Source organism: Vulpes lagopus, chromosome 7 (assembly GCF_018345385.1).
Source record: "Vulpes lagopus strain Blue_001 chromosome 7, ASM1834538v1, whole genome shotgun sequence".
NCBI lineage: Eukaryota > Metazoa > Chordata > Mammalia > Carnivora > Canidae > Vulpes > Vulpes lagopus.
In genome coordinates this window covers 84,485,046-84,505,285 of record NC_054830.1, presented here as the reverse complement: position 1 = coordinate 84,505,285, position 20,240 = coordinate 84,485,046, and the positions used below count along the sequence as shown (strand labels likewise).

At 36.0% G+C, this 20,240-nt stretch overlaps 1 pseudogene; it reads right to left on the bottom strand.

Moving 5' to 3' along the window:
- Positions 1 to 16,223, bottom strand: part of LOC121495197 — a 196,909-nt pseudogene extending 180,686 nt beyond the window's left edge.
- Positions 16,224 to 20,240: the final 4,017 nt, after the last annotated feature.

The following is a 20,240-nucleotide window of genomic DNA, read 5'->3' as shown; positions in this document are numbered from 1 at the left end:
TATTAGTGTATGTATTCTTACTCTTTGTGCTAGCATATATTCAAAGTGGATAGTTTTAATCTTTCTTTTTCTTTCTTTCTTCTTTCTTTCTTTCTTTCTTTCTTTCTTTCTTTCTTCTTTCTTTCTTTCTTCTTTCTTTCTTTCCCTTCCTTTCTTTCTTTCTTCCTTCCTTCCTTCCTTCCTTCCTTCCTTCTTTCCTTCCTTCCTTCCTTCCTTTCTTTCTTTCTTTCTTTCTTTCTCTTTCTTTCTTTCTTCTTTCTTTTTCTTTCTTTCTTTCTTTCTTTCTTTCTTTCTTTCTTTCTTTCTTTCTTTCTAAGATTTTACTTTATTTATTCATGAGAGACACAGAGAGAGAGAGAGAGAGAGAGGCAGAGACACAGGCAGAGGGAGAAGCAGGCTCCATGCAGGGAGCCCAATGTGGGACTCGATCCTGGGACTCCAGTATCACGCCCTAAGCCGAAGGCAGATGCTTAACCACTGAGCCACCCAGGCGTCCCAGTACGTTCATTTTTTCATCTTTAAAACATAACATATGCAACTACTTAAGTTATTGCTTTTTTTGGTTAATAATTTTTTTAAATTTCTTTTTAAGATTTTGTTTATTTATTTATTAGAGACAGATAGAGAGAAAGAGGCAGAGACACAAGCAGAGGGAGAAGCTGGCTCCATGAAGGGAGCCCGACGTGGGACTGGATCCCAGGTCTCCAGGATCACGACCTGGACTGAAGGCGGCGCTAAACCGCTGAGCCACCGGGGCTGCCCTTTTTTTGGTTAATTAGATCTTGGTTTGATATAAGAAAAAAGTAACTTCATGTAATTGGGTAAATATTGTCCCATTCACAGTTCAGCTAATATTATTTTAGGTAAATTGAAAATAATAACATTAATAGGAATGTTATTTTAAATAATGGCAACAAGTCCCCTGAAACTATGTGAATAGTAATTTTCCTAAATATTGTTCTTCTCAGGTAACGTTTTATATATCAACAGCATACTTTATTATCAATTTATAAAACCCCGTTAATAAATATGAATAAAGATGCTTATTATTATATAACTGTGGTTGTGCAAAAGCATCCAACATTTATAAAACAGTTAATTTTAATTTAGCCTATTTCATTCCTTCTTTAATTTATAAATATACTTAACAAATGGAAACAGTTAAAATGACAAAAATCTTGTATATCTTTTGTCTGACAATCTGGACATTTCTGATCAATGATTTTCTTTATTAATGTCTGTGTTGGTTGAAGATAATAAAAACCCTCCTGCTATATAGAGGCTGATCTATGGTCCCCTGATGATTTTCCCATTTATAGTTTTTTTAAACAGTTTTTGTTATAAAATTATGTATAAAATTGAATTGAAAAATAAATGGAGACGACATAATTTCTATATGTTACAACACAAAATCCATCACGTGTTTACCGTAATTTGGAGTAAAATAATCAATATTTTATAAATATTGACATAGCATAAAGGATTAGGATGTGAAATTAGCTCATGAGAATCAGATATAAATTTAAGATCAAGCCTAACTAATAAATTTAAGGACAAGTATCTTACAGGCACAGACAAAACAGAGAGTAGCCTAGGACCACTTTGACATCTCCTCCATACTGCCTTGCATCTTTGGATGTGCTCTGGCTCATGAGATTTCTAAGTGACATATGTCATCATTGCTTATCAAAAGATTGTTATTTTGATCTCCATTTTAGGGGGTCGCTGAGTGCCTCAGCGGTTTAGCACCTGCCTTCGGCCCAGAGCATGATCTCAGAGTCCCGGGATTGAGTACTGCATGGAGCTCCCTGCACGGAGCCTGCTTCTCTCTCTGCCTCTGCCTCTCTCTCTCTCTGTGTCTCTCATGAATAAATAAATAAAATATTTTTAAAAGAAAACCTCCATTTTATCTTCAGACTGATACACCTTGCTTGACATTTTACAGAATGTCATGTATCACAAATCTATAGATTCAGATTTGTTTACCTTCAGTAATCCAGAAAAATTAGGTGCATCCTGCTAAAGCATTCTATAGATGAGGATAGTTTGTCAGGAACCTGTTATTGCAAATTTTTAAGACATTTGACCATGTCTTTTTCCTTTATTCCTAGAGACTCTCCCAATAAAAGAAAAGAATGGCTTGAAGGTCAGCTGCCAATTTTTTTCCTTTACAAATATCTATTACATATCAGACACTTACTAGATCATATTTTATTTTAGTTATTTACTAGATCATATTTTAGATTAATTCTCAAACACCCCTATAAAATTGCCATTGCTTTAATTATCTTAATCATTTTTAAATTAGTAAATTGAGGTTTAGGGATTTTTAGAGATTCATTCAAGGACAGAACGGGAATTGAAACACTGAACTCAGGTGCACATAATTGAGTAAATTTTCAAACATTTAAATATATCTTAGACAAAATTAAGTTCAGGCAAAATTTATGTCCTAGAGTAGTGAATAGTGTTCAGCTCTTGACTCTGAACACCTGAAGTAGACATGGGAAGTGAAAAAAAAGTAAAGAAACCAAGTAATATGCACAAGTTCATATCTTAGGTAATTATATTAATTATAGAATTATGAATAGTTTATGCTTAGCTTTTACTAATTAACTTTAGCTTCCTGAATCTTTAAAAAAAAAACAGTATTACTAAATTTATTGAAAATCACATCTTTAATTTTAATAAGAAGTGATATTTTTATCAAGAACCCTTAAAAGACATCTTTTCTAGTTAATATTTATTCTATTTTATCTTTATTATGCTTATTTTTATTATTATTTTTCTCAAGTAATTTTAATTTCAGTTAGGTATGTTAATCCCATATCCTGACAGTGGATAGTCACAAATGAATTCATTATGGAAGTGTTCTTAAATTCAGTGCTGAAACCTCTGTTCATTTATAAAAAATGATTATAATCATCTTTTTTTATTTTGAAAAATTAATAGGAATTCAGTGGGAAAAATCATCTTCTTATGACTTCTGCAAATAAACTCACAATATTTTCCCAAGGCCATGTGCATACATTATGCCTAATGTCAATGCACCAAACAGTAAGAAATAATCCTGGTGCCATATGGAATGTTTGCACTCTGTGGGTGCAGAACAGCCTGAGAAGATATATTTTACTTATTTTTGTCTCTGAAGTTCTTTAAAATCATAAATATTTAACTACCAAAATTATGAAGAAAAATATAGTGCATTCTATAGTTTATGAAGAGTTGAATTTGGTTTGTTTGTATCCTGAAAATTCTATTTTATAATTTCATAGTAGACAGTATTATGGTTTATACCTATTCTCTTCTCTCTCAGAGACAATTTTCTATTCCATCGAGAAGGACAAAACATTTGGCCATATGAATTGCTTTACATATGAAAGATAAAGGGAAATGATGTGTCACCCCTGGGCATAACTTTCAAGAGCTCTTATTTTTTTCCCTTCACTTTCAGTCCCAGATTGAAGATATGAAGCACAGCCATGTCCATATCTTAATAGATATATAGTTTGATTAAACTTTTGTTTTAAGTGACTGAGATTTTGAAGATTTTTTGAAATTATTATGCAAAACCTATGCTTCTTAGAATCATAGTCATGTTTATATATTTCATCCTCTCAAATTATCCCTCATAGGTCTAGCATTCTCATATTCCCCACTTAGGTCATTTATCCATGAATAATAACTTTGAGATGTGCCTAGTATTAGAGGCCATAACTGGAAACTTACATTGTTAAGACTGTTGGAACTCTGCTAATGATGATGGTGCCATAAGTCTCCAATGAACAATAGAAATCTCTACCAAGTAATTTCTCACCCCCTCATATTCTAAGTGTTAGTCACTAACTGATCATTTTTATATTTGCTACCCAAAACTGATTCTCATATCCCTGATAATTTATCTCTTTTATATTTGGAAATCTACCAAGTGAAAAGTAGTAAAATACTGTAAATACACACACACACACACAGACATACACACATATTACTTTATTGAATCCTCACAAAATCCTATGAAGTAGGTCTACTGCATCTATTAAACATATGTTAGACATGAGGACACTGCCTGCTAGCATACCTTTTATCCTCAATCATAATATTTTATATTCCTCTGTCATAATATCCATCACAATTATCCTAAGTCATTTACATCTTATGGGTTATTTTTCCTGCCAGCATATGAACTTCAATTAGACAGATCTTGACAATGCTAAGTGTTCAATTACTATTTGTTTCATGCATCAGTGGATGGTGAATGCAATTAATTAACCATATACATTGAGGTTTTTACATGGCATGCAACAGGTCTGAAACTAGGTCTCTCTGAATCAATCATCTTTGCAAGTTGTTCTGCTTTTGAGGCCATCTTCTCTTGAGGATTATATATTGACATAAGAAACATGGTTTCATATTTTTGCTGTGTAATGCCCATCACAGCCGGAATCTCAGAGAGACTGTACATATTGGATGACTCAGAACAAGCTCTCTCAGTATCTTCTCACATTTCCATTCTTTTAAACGAATATGCTCTTTTCTAGGTTTCATGCTGGAAAAATTTTATAAATATATTCATTTCATGAGTCAGTAACTTAAGGTGGCATAATGACCATAAATAATGATACACTTCTTGATAGAAAAATACTTTTATCAATCGGAGAAGGACAAACATTATATGTTCTCATTCATTTGGGGAATATAAATAATAGTGAAAGGGAATATGAGGGAAGGGACGGAGAAGGACAAACATTATATGTTCTCATTCATTTGGGGAATATAAATAATAGTGAAAGGGAATATGAGGGAAGGGAGAAGAAATGTGTGGGAAATATCAGAAAGGGAGACAGAACATAAAGACTCCTAACTCTGGGAAACGAACTAGGGGTGGTGGAAAGGGAGGAGGGCGGGGGGTGGGGGTGAATGGGTGACGGGCACTGAGGGGGGCACTTGACGGGATGAGCACTGGGTGTTATTCTGTATGTTGGCAAATTGAACACCAATAAAAATTAATTTATTATAAAAATACTTTTAATCCAAATAAATTGATTTTGAAGGAAAATATCAGACACACATGGACTACCTGGTTTGTGAAAGTAATAATACTCAATTATCCTGAAAGCATACTACAAGGAAAAGTACACACCTTATTTTGTTTCATTTGTATGATGTCCCTTCCCTTAGCATGTCTAATATGAGAAAAGATGACAACCCTAAAGGATTGAACTCAGAGTACCAATATTTTGTGTGAAACCTCTGATTTTTAAACCCGGTCTCTAAGCCTTCTTTTTATGATCCCAATTTACAGGCTTTTACAAGAATAAATAGCACTTATTTTGTCATTATTACTTTAAATTATGACCTAGAATTTCAGGGTTTCTTTAATGCCTATAGTTACATCATTAGTAAAAGCTTCACGAGTTCTAACCGTATTTAACTTCATTCCAAATGTCACTCACAAATGTATAATATATGTGGATATAGAGAAATATAACATACATCACCGTACTACATTAGAGATTTCTTTTTACTTATAGGAATATTAACAGGATAATATAAAGGCAATCAGATTCTGCATTAGAGATTTATTTTTACTTATAGGAATATTAACGGGATAATATAAAGGCAATCAGATTCTGCAATCTGTTACCGGGATATATTTTCCTAAAGCCATCAATGAACATATACAATTAATTTAGAGGCATGTCAAGTGTGGCAGTGTCAGAATATAAGCTTTGTTAGATGGACATTTCATTAATTTGTTCTTTGCAGTATCTCCAATGAAGAACATATAGCATATACGTAATAAATATTTCTTGAAATAATGATCAAAGTAACTGTTTTAAAAAGTTATGATTGTTGATATTAAATAGGTTGTCCTATACAAAGGTGGGAGAAAAAGTCTTCAGAGCACTGAGATGAACAAATACTAAAAAATAAAGGTGAAAAGATGTTTTTGAAATTCATAAATATCAAACTCTATTGTAAATTTGGAATTTGAAGTGGAGTCAGAAATATAATGCTGAAGGGAACATCTAAATACCCCTTTTTAAGTGAATATGGGGTGTGGGGTCTGCAGGGAAGAACCAGAGTGAGGGACTATCCTGTAGAGTCAGGAATGGAAAAAGTCAGGAGGAAAACAGAAACGGGGGGTGGGGATAGAAGGAAAATAGAGAATAGTGCAAAGTGCAGGAGAGAATGTGGAAATTCTAAAGATTTAAAGGCAGAATCAGAAACAGGTTGAAGTCAGGACAACACTTCAGAGTAGAAACAAAACTGGTGTAGGTATTAAAACATTCTAGGAAAACCCGAGGGATGCTTACTAGTACAAAGGGTAAAAAGAGCACAGCAGATTTCCTAACTTGCCCCTACTTGCTGGGAAGCCATGGAGAGTCAGATCATGAATGATCTTGTGGCCAAGCTAGGGAGTTTGAACTTTATTTGGAAGACTATGGGGAGCTCTTGAAGGATTTTTAGCTGGGAAGAGACATGATTAGTTTTGTGTTTTATAAAGGTCACTCTGGCAGCTGTGCAGAGCGTGTAATTGAGAATAGTAATAAACTTGGAACACAGAATTTAGACCTTCCTGGAGTAATTAAATTAAACCTTCTTTAATGAACAAGAACACTATTACCCAACATTCAGATCAATATATAAAACTTAATCAATAAAGAGCACAAGAATTTCTGTTAGAGAAATCAAATCAACAGGCCTGTTAATGTAAGCAATTTCATTGTGCATTTAAAACCAGCAAAGCATATAATAAACTTATTTTATCTTTGTCTTACTCCAGCTCTGATTTACAAGTTCCTTCAGATTAGATACAATATTAAGAATGGTGATTTAAGTACTTGAAGGAATTTGTTTCACAGGTGTCCAAGTTCCCTTGTAGTACACATGAATCCTCAACTTGCTTAAACAGTGAAGGACTTCATGTGGCAAGGACTCCAAATCTCCATGGATAGACCACTGCTTCTTGAATCTTACCAAGTCCTTTCTTTGCTTTTGTCTTTTTTAAAAGATTTTTATTTATTTATTTGAGAGAGAGAGAGAGAGAATGAGAGCATGGGGGGTGGGGAGTTGCAGAGGGAGAAGCAGACTGCCCCCTGAGCTTGCAGCCCGATACATGCCAGGACCCTGGGATCATGACCTGAGCCCAAGGCAGAAGCTTAACTGACCGGGCCACCCAGGTACCCCATTCAGTCCTTTCTTACATTAACAAAAAATGTTGTTCTCCCCATATACTACTTTTTTCAGTATATGGGTTCAAAAAAATGCTGCTTTAGAAATGAATCTTCTGTTGACTTCTTGAAATAAGATGAAACAATTATTTTTTCAAATAATATCTATTATTAAATAGCCTTTCAGTGAGCTATAAACTTAAATGTTTTAGCAATGATATTCAGTCACAATGAATAATGTTAACAGAGGGAATGACTAAACTCGGTGCCAAAAATGTTTATTTCTGTTTTCTATGGTTGACTAATAGTCAAATTTTCTTAAGTTAAAATTTGCAGTAGAAAAGTAAGGTTCACGCTGATCTCAAGAAATCTTAACTAGAAGCTTACTATTGTCACCTTTCCTTCAAACATTTAAGGAAATGTGATATTGTCACATGCCTCACTTGGCAAGAAACTGGGGTGATAAAGTATCCTTGGGATTACTTACATAAAAACATAGGAATATAGATCTTACTGCTCAATATTAATATTTTTCTGTTTTTTTTATTTCTGTTTCTAAATAAAACAACAATAAAAGAATTCACCCTCATTCAAGAAAATGACTCATTTTTTTTTTTACTTAAATAATCTACATACAAAATAAATCTAGGTTGAAAGCACTTGAGATGAACTGGCCTCACAAGATAAACTGAAATATTATATCCAGATGCTATAATTTTACCTCATTTTTATTGGCCGTTGAACCATTAGTAACCTTGTGTGCTGTGGAGATAAGAATGTACCTCATGTTCAAAGCTAAGAATTAGAATTACAACAAAATCTTTTCTGTAGAATCGATATCTGGATTTGTTAGGGGTGCTGTTAAAAGACGCAGTGAGTCCTTGGCTGGATGTGGTGTGAAATAAGGCTATAGCTTGCTAATTCGTATAGCCTCTGGCAGGAAAAGCAATAATTGTCCACTTTGAAAAATTTCCTTAAAAGTTCACATTTATGAAACTCAATGCACTTTCCAATAGAAATCTGGAGTAAATTGAAACTATCTTATTTTAGAATCCAATTAGAGTAGTTTTGCTTCCTTTCTCCAAAAAGAGCTTTCAATATATTATTCCATTCAGTGATAAAAGTGATGGTAAGGTAATAAAACAATTGAAAGTTAATGAAAAGCTATGCACAACTTCTCTAATGCAACAGAACATTTTCTGTTACTAGCAGTGTTTTTGTAATTTCACAAGACTGAATAAAGAATTTAATAAACACTTAAATATAAATATGTACCATTTTAGACTTTCAATTAAATTGAATTGTATTAATAATATTGTAATAAAATACTCATCCATTTTACTTCTGGATACAGAATTCCAAATAAGTATACACTATTTGAGAACACTTTTTCAAACTGAAAATTTAAAATTGTGAACTCTGTGAAATAATTTGAATGATCTAAGTAGAAAAGAAACAAATGTAATATCAAATTTCAGTATCTTGATATTGCCTCATGAGAGCACCTGGGTGGCTCAGTCGGTTAAGCATCTGCCTTGGGCTCAGGTCATGATTCCAGGGTTCTGGGATGGAGGCCTCCCTCCAACACCTCCCCACCACCACCACCATGCAGGGCTTGCTGAGAGTCTGTTTCTCCCTCTCCCTCTCCCTCTCCCCCTACCCTTTGCTCACTTCTCCCTCTCTCTCTTTCTCTCTCTCTCTCTCTTATAAGATTTATAAGATTATAAGATACAATTTATCTTAAGATAAATAAATGAAATCTTAAAATATAAAAGAAAGGAAAAGGTATTTGCCTGTATCTTAAGAGAAAGTCTCTACAAAGACTCATTCCACTTTCCCAGATCCTGTCATTATTATAAAACAAACAAACAAAAAACCCAAAACAAAAATAACAACAACAAGACCATAATGGGGACTTTCTTAATTTTAGAAGATAACTACTTAGTATTAAGTAATAATTCACAATACAACAAGAATGCATAATAATGGAAATATGATACTCTTATTTCTCTTGACCTCCCACAGTGATCTTGCACTACAGAAAGTCAATGTCTTCCACAATTTTTCAGACATAACAGATTGAGATCAGAAATTTTGTCTCAAAAAAAAAAAAAAGAAATGTTGTCTCTAAATGGTGGGCAATATGGAGAGCCTAGCCCTCTTAATTGGTTGTGCTAAATATGAGTAGTTTTTACAGATCCTAATTCATCATTCCTGCTTAAAGGACACTACCATGTACAGGTCCTGCCAGCTACCTGTAGAATGGATCAGACAAAAATGATACTATTATTTCTACAATGTTCCTATTTCTGCTCAGAGATAATGATAATTTCCCTCTGGAGATTTATAGTTTTCCTATCCATCTTTTACTGTTTACTTTTGCACAATTTCCTCACCCTTAAACACACACACACACACACACACACACACACACAAAGGCTCAAATGACATATAATGGGGGATGCAGTGCATCGCTAGAATTTCCTCTTCAGTATTGAAATGCCAATATGTTACAAATGTTGCTTCTAATTATTCTGAAACTTTCCATGTGGAAGTCTCCTCTCCAAGGACACCCCCCCGCACCCCGCCCAGAGCAGTCTATATCAAATGAGTAGCCATAATGTGATAAACACCTTACCTCAAAGGCAGATTATGAACAGGATCAGGTGAGATCTTTGTAAAACTGCATCCAGAGTTCAGTGCCTACCTTTGCCCTACAATGACTTCTTCCTTCACTTCCTCACAAATCTTGAACCCTGAGGCACTCCCCAGTTTACCTCTTTTCCTACCAGGCCACTGAGATCTACAACAAGTAGGGTCAGACATGGTTTAGGGAAGCCAACTCTAAAATGGAATTTGGGAGTTAGATCACTTATTGGCTGGATAATAATGAGGAGCACATTATGAGTGAAAGGTGAAGCCCTAAAAACTTCTAGCATACTGTAACAAGGTATTTTCAAAAAAAATTAACAATAGTAGACTGAAAGGATTCCACTGCAAAGAATGCAATGATGGGCTTTATAAGGGCAAAATTAAAGTAGTAATTCAAAATATAGTGAAAGTTAGCTGGGTAGAATTAATGCATCAAAGACTGGCAAAGAAAACCTGAAAGTGATTAATTGCCATCTGAGGGTGAAGTGTGAAAACCAGGAGATTTCTTTGGTAACATGTAAAGAGACAGTTATCTTCCTCTAGAAGGAAGATTGAAACATCTAAAGATTGAAGTAGCAGATTTCCACAAAAGGTTGAATCTAAACTTTGTCAAGGTTAAATTAGAACTCAAGTGGGTTTATCCACTTTCCCAATCTCTGTCTTTTGATTAGTACATTTAGACCATTTGCATTTAAGGTAATTATTATTAATATGCTAGTGCTTAAGTCTACCCATTTTAAAAATTTTTATTCTGTTTCCTTTGGTTGTCTTTCTCCTATCTCTCTCTCTCTTCCTTCCTGTGGGTTACTTGAACTTCTTCCTCCCCCATCAGTTTGAGCTTGATTTAATAATGAAATATTTTGACATATTTCTCTGTGTCATTTTGTGTAGCTTCTCTGGGTATTCCAGGGCATGACTTATTACACATATGACTTATTGCAATCTACTGATGTCTACAGTTTATACTTTGTGCCTTTTGTTCTTATGTCAGGGATCAGATAGGAATGGGAAGGAGCAGGGAGAAACCATTCTGCACCACCCTAATCAGACTGAGAGGGCTCCTCATTTCCTGAAGTGTGGAAATGAGGTCCATTTAACTTCCTCACTTTAAAACAATATCATTTTGAGTATCAGATGATGTTTTTATTATAGAATATAATTTATAAAATGCATGAGGAAAAATAATAGACTACCATATATAAATATCTCTGTTCTTTCCATTGTTTATTCTTCTGTCCTGATACTACAATCGCTCTCTTTTATCATTTCATTTTTGTTTAAAAACTCTCCATAGCCAGTCCTTAAAGATAGTTCTAGTGACAGATTCTTTTTATTTTCCTTGCTTGAGAATGTCTTTATTTCTTCTTCATTTTTGAATAATAGTTTTAGTGGATATACAAGTCAGAGTTGACAGTTTCTTTTTTTTTTTTCTATCTTTTTTTTTTTTTTTTTTGCAGAGCTTGAAAAACACTGTGTAACTTCCCTCTGGCCTCTTTGGTTTTGGATGACAAATACAAAGTCATTTGAATCTATGTCTCCTACAGGCAATATATTGTTTCTCCTTAGCTACTTTCAGGACTTTGTCTTTATTTTTCAGAAGTTCAATTACAATGTGTCTTGTCATGGATTTCTTTGGGTTTTCCCTGTTAAGGGTTCACTCAGCTTCTTAAATCTTTAGATTTCTGTCCTTTGCCAAATTTGGGAAGTTTTCAGCCATTATTTCTTTGAACACTCTTTTAGTTTCATTCTTTCTCCTCTCCTCTGGGACTCATGATATGAATGTTGGATCTTTTGTTGATAAGCAGGTCCCTGAAGCCCTATCTTTTTTTTCTTCTTTCTTTCTTTTCCTTTTTCCTCATTTTACTTTATCTTTTATTTGTTTTTCAGATTGGGTAGCTTTTAGTGATCTACCCTCCAATTCACTAATTTGTTTTTTGTCATCTTCACTTTCCTATAGACTTTGTCCAGTAAGATTTTTTTAATAACTATGTTATTGTATTTTTTTGTTCCATAAGTTTCATTTGTGGCTTTTCTTTTCTTTTGTAGCTTTTCTATAATGCTAAGAGGTTCTTTTCTTTTTTTCACTTTTTTCAAGACAATTTTCAATTGATTGTTGAAAAAATTCTACTCAGGCTTCTTTAAAATCCTTGTCAGATAATTTCATCTCAGTGTTTGCATCAACTGATCATCTTGTCTCACAAGTTGCTATTTTCCTGGTTCTTGACATGATGGGTGATTTTTTTTTTAATTTTTACTGGACATATTTTCTAAGATGTTGGGAGACTCTGGGTCCCATTTAAATTTTTTATTTTAAGAGGATGTCACCCTACTTAACTTTAGCAAGCAGGTCCTAACCTACATTTGTATGCTATGGTTCTAATGACAGTTTAATTTTCAGAGCCTTTGCAGTATTATTTTCTCTTTGGTATCTGATACTACTGGTGTTTTCACTGATGTCTGCAAGTGCTGCCCACAGGGGTCAAAGGGGCTTCCATAGGCTGAGTAATTATATGCCCCTTGATGGTAAAGGGTAATCTCAGGCCTTGGGGCCTAAGAGACTTCCCGGGCTTGGGTGTCTATTTTTGAGGTTCCATCTTGCTGATACCTCCCACCCATCGAACTCTTTCTGGGTATGCGAGGGAAGTCCCAGGCTCACAGGAACTAAGATGCTTTCTGGGCCAAGCCAAGTTCTGTGGCTGAGTACCTCTTGCCTGTTGCATCCACCTATGCCTGTCTCTCAGCACAAAAGGGAATCCTCAGGCCTGGTGAGGAAAGGAGTGCTCCTTCGGCCATTTCTTTTCATCAGCTCTATTGATCCTCTTTTCAGGTGGTCTCAGCTCACCGAAGTCAGAGGGATTCCTATTCCATCTAGCGAAGAGATGAGTCTATCTGAGCTGCCTTTTGTTCTTATGTCAGGGATCAGATAGGAATGGGAAGGAGCAGGGAGAATCCATTCTGCACCACCCTAATCAGACTATGAGGGCTCCACTAACATTCAATGAAAGAGAATATCATTTTTTGGAACAAAGAAAGGTTTTCCTTGCCTAGAAAAAGATAATCTTATTCATTACCCTGAAAACACTAAATATGGGAACTTCTTAAGTAAAATAAAAGATATCTTTCAGTTTTATGCAGTAATTTATGCCATATAAAAATGCTTTACAAAATTTTTCTACATGTCATCCTCAGAAAAGTCCAGAGTGGTGGCCAAATATTGGAGTTAAAGTGGTTGTCACCGAAAGAAACGCAAAAACACTTTTATTCAAAGTTAAGCCAATATTTAAAATTCTTTCTGATGCAATTTTTCTGAAATCCAAGCCTTCAGATGTTCCCAGGTCTATCTCTGGAGGTTGGCCAAAGATATGATTAGCTATTGTCAATGTCTAATAATAGTGGTCCATCTGTCTTCTCTCAATCCAGTGACAAGGGAAAACTAAACTGCAACTGAATAAACAGCACTAGAACTGTGCCCATGGAGATTAAGAGTTCCTGATAATGTGAAAGAAAACAAACAAACAGAAAACCACCTTGGCCATAAGTAAACCCAAGAAATAAGGACTATGTGAGCCAGATGACAGAAGATGGAGGATTAAAGGACATCTGTGTCTGTGTCAAAAAGAGATATTGCTGTGCCAAAGCTACAGTTTTGCTGAAAATGTTTGTTATTTGCATATTGTGCTTATTAATGCTTCAAATCAAAAAGCCCAGTTGCTAATCCTAAACTAAGATGAGACCAGTATAGTATTTGAAAATGGGACAGAAAATTTAGAGTGTAAACAGGGCTTAGATCTTGAAACATGCTATTTAGCTTCTGCATGCAGCCACTCCTGCCACCAGCTGGCATGCAGCAGTCTTTTTAAAGCCCAAACAAGTTAGAGAATCAAATTGAACCAGACTTCATTGAATCATCACCTACATAGGACTATGAAATAAAGAGACAGGTGAGGTTTCTTGAACACTCTCTTTAGGCAACCTTGGAAGATAAGAGAGTAAAGAAAAAGGATATATTCCACCTGGAAACCTAGGGAGTAACATAAATATCCATCTGCCCGAGATAGCTTATAGAACACCTCTGCCGATGGAATGGTGAAGGTAACCTTGGACTTTTTTCCAGTTCAGTAGTCTCTGGCTCTTCAGCAAAACAGAAGATGAGGCAGTGTTCAAACTTAAGAATGCTGAGGCAACCATTCTATGAGGCTTACCCTGAAATCTCTCTGGAGAAACACCACCTGTTCATGCCTGACTGGCACTGGAAGCTTGTTATATCTCTGCTTTCCTTGTTTATCATATGCATTTGATGTTTTCCTCAAAGTCATGGCAGGATGCAGTCTGTACTAAGGTGATAGATGTACAACTACCTTATGACAATTAGTCTGGATTACTGTTTTGAAATAGTCCGTGATGAATATGCTGACATTCATGTTGAACTTGCAATATTTCTTGATATTCCTATAATGAGAAGTGACTCCCCTGGAGCCAATATTTCTATAATTTTCCCAAGTTTCTCTAGTTCCCTAAGGGATATGAGCCATAAGGCTTAGAAGCCAGTGCACTGGTGCTGTAGCCTACTGGCCAGAAGCCTGAGATTGTGCACACTGCCAGCTAGCTTACATGGGGCCAGCTGGCAGGCTAGGATGTGGGGACAGATGCATCTTATAAATGGACATCTGTGGAAAGGCTGCACTCCAGGCTTTCCAGGCTGGCATGGGATCAAAGCGACCATTCTTCTTCCTTGATGATGGGAAGTACAACCTAACAAAAGATGTGATATCCAGTTGGCAGAGGAAAGGTGCTGAGATATTAAATGGATCGAAATTGCAATCTCTCAACCCCATGACTTTCACAGGAAAAAAAAATCCTACTAGAATAGTGATTTTTTTTGCCTTTCTTTCATCTATAGACTCAAAGTAATAATGAACTGCAGAAAAAAAAATTGTTTTGTGTAGTTTCCCATAGAGCAAATGTTATATATAAGTATTTACATACATTGTATATGTTGGTACAGGTACATGTGTTTGGGTATATAAATGAATATATGCATGGATATATATAATATTGAATACACAAACATGTATGTACATACCTACATATATACTTATACATTTATGTATGTGTGCATGTGTAGAGAAAGAGTATATGTTCTCAAAATTTCAGAGAAAAACCCAGTTTGTTTAAGTTCTTAAGTTTTAACCATGTCTGAGCAATAACCAGTGAATGACTCTGTGGGACAGAACTCAAAATTCTTTCATGAGAGACTAATTATAATCCTATGAGAGATTAGTCTTAGTAAAGCAAAGTGTCAAGAAGACAACTAGGCCCCATATAAAAGGCCAGGCCTACTCCAGTGTTTCCACAGACACAGATTCCATCAGCATGCTTAGGTGTACAAACACACACACAGAGCATCCTATAATAAGTTATGAAATGTGATGGGTTAAACAAAGACGTTCTGATTCCCTTTCTACAAAATTTCTTAAAGGTTTATATACGTGTGTGTGTGTGTGTGTGAGAGAGAGAGAGAGAGATAAATGTCCAGGATGAAGCTATTAGTATGCCACATTCCCCCTAATTTTCTGATCAAGAATATATCATAGAACAACTTTTAGCAAATGCTGAACTAATAAATGAAGGATGGGGCAAGTCTGATTTATGGCATGAAGTTTAAGAATGAAACACGTCTCTTGACTCAGTCTTGTAAGAACTCCTCTCTTAGTACAAATCACATGAAGAAGAAGCCATGAGGGAAGAAAAACAGAAAATAATGAATTGTTCGCAGAGCTATGTGACATTGCAGCATGAAGAATGACACTAACACTAGTTGGATCCATATTGTTGAGTTTTTAGTGGCTTCCTTGTGGAATGCAGCTCCACTTCAGGACAATGTAGGGTCCAGGGCACATGCTCTCCTCAGTACCTAGGAAACTGCAGCAGAGCAGTGAAATGCCTAATGAAAGAAGCTGCCATCATTCAACAGCATTGGTGTCTCTGCCAACCAAATGCCTGGATGCCCAAGACCATATAGTTGGGCCCAGATGCAGTGACTCCTGGCACACCTCTTGGTCCTCAGCAGGAGGTCTGGTTCATTAAAGAAAGAAGCAGCAATGGTAGTAAGCAGTTGTGATGGTGCCTAGTAAAACACAGTGCCTAGTGATATATACCAGTTCTCTGCAAAGTAGTGGGAAGTTTTCCCTGGAAGCAGCAAAATGGTGACGCTTCCTGATTGACGTCAGTGATAGTGGTGGATGTAATGCTCTCGAGCTGCAGAGCTGATGACTGTAGGAGGGGGTGCTGCCTGTCAAAACCAGCAGCCTTCAGGAGCAGCGGCAACGGTCCACAGCAGATGCTGCAAGCACAGTCCAGAACTGGTGCCCAGCAAAGTGGGTCTTGTCCAAGCATCTACAGAGTTTAATTTGTTGTGGGATATAAATTGCCTCCTGTTTGTGCTCGAACTACTTTGGGCTCTCTGTCAGTGGGATGGAGTCTAACTCAACAGAAAGGATTGTAATTTTATATGTCAAACTCTAAAGAACTGTTTTTTTTTTCCTCCAGCGAAATTTTATTTCCTACAATGTAATATCAATAATATGACTTAAGATAGAAATTCTGAGTATAATAAAAAAGTTATAAAATATATCTGGCATATTGATATAGGCAATGGATAAGTACAGAAGTCTGAGCAACCAACAAATCAATGTTGGTACAGCTGATAGGGATATAATTCTGCCTGAAAGATGTCCATCTATTATGCATATAAAGAGGGATATTCCTTTAGAGAAGTAATATTTGCCAATAACACAGTGTATGTAAGTTTTTTTATTTAAAAACATTGTACAGATTTTCAAGAGTTTCACTGTTTGGTTGCACTAGAATATGTCTGAGATAGGAAAGTAGGTATGTGTTCATGCATTCAAAAAATATTTCAAACATTAATTTAGAGCTTACTATATCTGAAGCTATCTGCTTTTCCCTGAGGAGAAAAAGAATGGTACAGAGTCCATGCAAGGCAGAACCTCAAAGATTAGCAGTGCTGTCAAACTGGAGAGAGGGAAGGACACATAAAGAAGTCACAGTGATGTGTGTTGATAGGTTCCATAGTAGATATATGTATAGATTACTCTGAGATTACAGAGGGAGGAAAAACTAATCTTGTCATGAGTATTAGGAAAGATATCAGAGAAAAGTGACATTAATGCTGAGCCCTGAAGGATAATTAGAAATCTTGCCAGCAGAGACTGTGAATGCAAAGTAGGCCAAGCAGTGGGAACAGTGCATAAAAGGCATACTTTGTCAAAGGGCACAAGGCATTCAGGGAATCCTAAGTAGATAAATATGACCAGAACATAGTCTCTGTCCAAAAAGGAAAGGGGGAGGAGGAATGGACATTACATTACAGTAAATGAGAAGCAGGATAAAATTATATTTAAATTTAAACGTAAGCGGAGAAACTGGTTGAGGGATTACTACAAACTGCCAGGTAAGAAATAGTGAAGGTCTGAAGCAAGGTAGTAGAGATGTGTGAAAGATAGTATGTAGGTATATTGATAAGGTAGAAATGATGATGGTATGTCTCACTGATGGCTTGGGACAAAGAAGAGGGAGTCATGATGACCCCCAAATTTTAGCTGGATCCCTAGAACAATTTCCTTAACAAAGCATAAACTCAGGGGTGCCTGGGTGGTGCAGTTGGGTAAGCCAACAACTCTTGGTTTTTTCAGCTCAGATCATAATCTCAGGATTGTAAGGTCAAGCCCTGCATTGCACTCTGTGCTTAGCAAGGGAGTCTGCTTGAGATTCTCTCTCCCTCTCCCTCTGCCCCTCCTGCTCATGCTAATTTTTTCTCTCTCTCTCTCTCTCAAATAAAAATAAATATTAAAAAAACACATACAAAAAACAAGGTATAAATTCTAAGGAAGAATACATTTGAAGGAGAGATGTGAGTTCTGTTTTGGACATACTTAGTTTGATATTTGCTGACTCATTGCCCCTGGTTTCACTGTCTAATTAAGATCTCAAAAATTGAGGTCTGTGATCTATAATGATTGTGAGTACCAGCAAAATAGATTTTGAGAATCATTGACCCATGCATATATACAGTCACTGAAGACACTGGGGTAGATGAGATTGTCTGCGGAAAGTGTGAACTGCAGGTGAGCATTCCTTATGACCCCTCCTCCTGGCTTTAATCCTGCCTCCTTCCCAGGTGTGTTTGATACTCCCATCCTCTGCCTCATGGCTATGTGTTTGCACAGTGATGGGGTTAGAAGAAATAACCACAAGTACACTTCTCAACAGGAAAATAAAGAAGAGTCTGTGCATTTGGGGGCAGGAATGGAAGGATCAGTGCTGATTATTGGAAAGGTGTCTTCTCTACAAAAAGAGACAGAAGAGGTGAAAGTTAAGACATTCTATTTCTTTCCATGAAATTTTATACAATTTTAGGAATATACATCTAATTAGGAGTTTCAGTATTTTCTTTTATTAAATGGCTATATGTATATGTGTTGTGAGTATATATGAAAAGGGAGGGATGCCTGGGTGGCTCAGAGGTTTGGCACCTGCCTTTGGCCCAGAGCGCGATCCTGGAGTCTCTTGATCAAGTCCCGCATCGGGCTCCCAGCATGGAGCCTGCTTCTCCCTCCTCCAGTGTCTCTGCCTCTCTCTCTCTCTCTCTCTCCATGTCTATCATGAATAAATAAATAAACAAATATTTAGAAAAGGGGCAGAGACTAATAACCCATAAGTCATTTATTTATTCAGAAAATATATAGCATTAATACCAGGCATGAGGGGATCCCTGGGTGGTGCAGCGGTTTGGCGCCTGCCTTTGGCCCAGGGCGTGATCCTGGAGACCCAGGATCGAATCCCACGTCAGGCTCCCGGTGCATGGAGCCTGCTTCTCCCTCTGCCTATGTCTCTGCCTCTCTCTCTCTCTCTGTGTGACTATCATAAATTAAAAAAAAAAAAGATTAAAAAAAAAATACCAGGCATGAGGTAGGCTGTTATTAAACAACAACAACAAAAAGAATAAATATATTCTCTTCACTTCTGTAATAACTCATGATCCAGTAATAGGAAAAAACTTATGTTTAAATAAGTATAATACACAGAATAATTAGAGAAATAAAGGTAAGGGGACTCATATACCAAGTTTTTACACATAGTGTCTCATTTAGTTTTCTAATTTACATTTTATAGGAAAATGATCAAAACTTGCAAGTGTGAATTAATTTTCCCTAGGTGAATCAGCTATTAAAGAGTTATCTTGGGATTAAACTACAGAGTTCTCTCTTGTCAAAAAAATTGAAGTGACTCCAAAAGCTGTTAAAGGCTTTTTCAGCTGAAACTCATGAGGAAGACCTGCATAGTAGGTGTGCTCTGAGTAGAAGAAGGGTCGAAGTTCTATAGGATGAAGAGCTGAGAGAGGAACTGTTCTGATGACATGGCTCAGTTAGCAGTTTTCTTCTTTAACTGCTGGAAAACTTGTGGTTGGAATGTTTGGATAGTGAATATTATTCCATTTTTCTTACTTGGTATCTATGACACAATCTGATCCTGATAATTGACAAAACTGTCCTTTGAAGAACTTTTTTAAATTTGTTTTCAGCTAGTCTTATGGTTTATCAGTGTTCAGAGTCAGTGAGGTGGGCTAAAAAAAAAGGCTGGGGAAAGAAATGAAAAAAGAAGAAAGAAGCAAAATTTAATGGCAAGGGAAAGTGGAAAGCCTATTTTAAACATTTGCAGCTTGGTACCCAAATCTCTTTTCTATGATACTTCTCTCCCACACTAATTTGACCTTAGCTCTTGACTTGTAGAATCTATATGTGTGAACTAAAAAGCAGCAACAAATAACTGCCTGAGAGAGAACGTTCAAGAATTATAGAGGAGATGACATAGGATTTAAGGTTATGGAGATAAAGAGTAGTTCAGTAGGTAGAAAAAGCAGAAGCATAAAAGCATGAGCCAGCATGGTATCTTGGGAAGAGTCTTGGAATCACTAGCAAAAAAAGACATAAGATAGAATGACAGAAAATGAGGTCATAAATATTAGTTGGAATTACTAAAATTCAACATGATAAAAAATGAAGACTAGAGAAATCCTTGGGAATTAATAATTTTATGATCAGAGGTGTCTGGTTGGCTGTTGGTAGAGGATGCAACTCTTGATGAGGGGGTTATGATTTTGAGCCCCACATTTAGATATTATATGTACATATATATATAATTTTCTGATCACAGTCAGGTTTAGTATATGACTTCGAACCCATTGTCCTAGGCAGGTAATGAAGGATCAATACACATTTAGAAAAAAATCCACTGTCAGGGTAATGTGAAACCCAGAGCAAAGGTGGGTGAGAAATATCAGAGGGAAGAGAAATAGCACATGGGGAAAAGGTTCAGAGAGAGGTTTTACTC